We start from the raw sequence: 2,263 nt of genomic DNA on the forward strand, positions 1-2,263 counted from the left end.
TGAAAGGGCATCACATTATGGTTTAATTTGACCCTTCAGGATCTGTTTGGTACTATTCTTCCTTCACCCTCCTGCCAAAACCTGGGGTCATCCTAAATTCCTCTTCCCTTTCCCTCCACATCAGCAGGTGTTGTTGGTTCCACTTCCAAACATGCCCTTTCCTCTCCCTTTCTACCACCACATCCCTGATCCAAATCATTAAAATTTTCCTCAAAGCTTCCGAAGATCTCCCTCCAACTCTGCTAAATCACATCCCGCTCACATCCACATGCCCAGACAATAGCCTTCCTGAAATATGCATCAGATCTAGCATCCCCACCTAAAAGCTGGCCCCTCCACACTTCTCCAACCTCCTCTCTTACTAGACTTCAGGTGTGCAGGCTGCAGCCTCACCTCTGACCACCTCCAGCCCCTTTGCACATGCTGCGGTCTGCTTTCCTCTCATTCTCAGTTCAAAAGCCCCACCTCCACAGAGAAGCCTTGTCTAAATTAGGACCCCACACCCAATCAACCCATCAGTCACTCTCTCACATCACCATGTTGTTTTCCTTCCTAGCCTCTCTGTAAAATAGAGATTCTGGTATTTATTATCTTCCTCTAAAATATAAGTTGGATATGGGCAGAGACTGTGTTTATCTTGATCACAGTGAAATCTCTAGCACATTATCACAGGATCGGTTCAGAAAAGGCATTCAATAAATATGTTTGTACAGCTAAATAGCTAAAGCCCTTTCTTCTGTTTTAACACATTGTGTACCACATAGAAATCTCTAAGACATACGCCAGGGACCACACGTTTTTCGGGCAAACTGCACGTTATTTAAATCATCATAATGCACTTTAGGTGTTGTTTTTCAATAATTATAACATTTTTATTTACAAAAACAATTAAACAATTAAAGTTCCTAGTACTTTTATAACGTATGGTACTGCGTAAAACATTTTCCTCTATGAAGAGGGACCAAACAAAATTTACGTATCTAGATTCGCTCCTTTTTCCATGGGCATGAAAAACGAGAACACTCGTGAGCGGTCCTTAACAGATGGCGCGTGAAACACGAGAAAACTTCTGAGCGGTACGAAATATGTTAAAAAGGTAAATGTGGCTGTTACACCACGGAAATGGATCAGGAGGTGTGATAGTTGCACTTCAAACAACAGCATGGATTTTACATGAAGTCGGAGGAATCCCTTTACTAACATACAAGCATTCCTGTGGAATCGCCTGCTCTAGGAATGGATATATCTACTAGAAATATGTGTTGTTTTTTTAAAGATGGCAGAATTGAAACAGAGATTATGGGAAATGAATGTTACATCAAGCATTGCTTATAAATCCAGATAATAATTGAAAATACGTCGCACAAATGGAAATCTTAAGTAATGCTATTCTCCTACCTTCCACACATATTTTTTAAAAGAACTGAGGGCCAGGAAATGTTACAGTTTTTTCATTATAGGCAGGAAATTTGCTTTTGAACAAAAACAGAAATCTCAGGACAAAGATCAAGCATATCTTTTTAAAACTGATTTCATAGTAATTGTTCTACAAATATTGAGTCACTTATATTATCTTTAAGCATATCAATTCTTTCCCTTAAGCCCATCAATAATCCCTTTAACATAATCAAAGTTACTAGTTAATGTCAATTTACATATTTTCTTTCCTTGTTAATATACAAAGGTACATTCACAGAATCAGTGCATTTTGAATAAAAAGTAAACAGAGGAAACAGGAGACCTAGGGTGAATAACATCTTCAAGCCCAAGTTTGATCATAGAAACACAAAGTTTTGATTTTCAACTACTCTTCTTAGATGTAATGCTTTAAATATGGCTGGTTCAGCAGGCCAGCTTTTTAAAAAAATATATATATATCTTTATGGATTTCAGAGAGGGAGAAGGAGAGAGATAGAAACATCAATGATGAGAGAGAATCACCGATCAGCTGCCTCCTGCATGCCCTCCAATGGGGATTGAGCCCACAACCCAGGCATGTGTCCTTGACCAGACTCAAACCCGGGACCCCTCAGTCTGCACGCCAACACTCCATCCACTGAGCCAAACCGGCCAGGGCTCAGCAGGCCAGCCTTGCAGGACAACAGTATGTGCAGCCAGCCACCATGGATCATCCAAAAATATATGGACACTTCCAGGATGCTGGTGTGGGTTCATGGAGTTCTGTGCGTAAAATTAAGAACACTTTTCAAACTTTCCAACTTTAATATTCAAGGCCAGGAACATCCATCTCCCAACCCTGTAT

Source organism: Myotis yumanensis, unplaced genomic scaffold, assembly GCF_028538775.1.
Source record: "Myotis yumanensis isolate MYYU_CA2020_CCGP unplaced genomic scaffold, mMyoYum1.0.hap1 SCAF_6, whole genome shotgun sequence".
Classification (NCBI taxonomy): Eukaryota; Metazoa; Chordata; class Mammalia; order Chiroptera; family Vespertilionidae; genus Myotis; species Myotis yumanensis.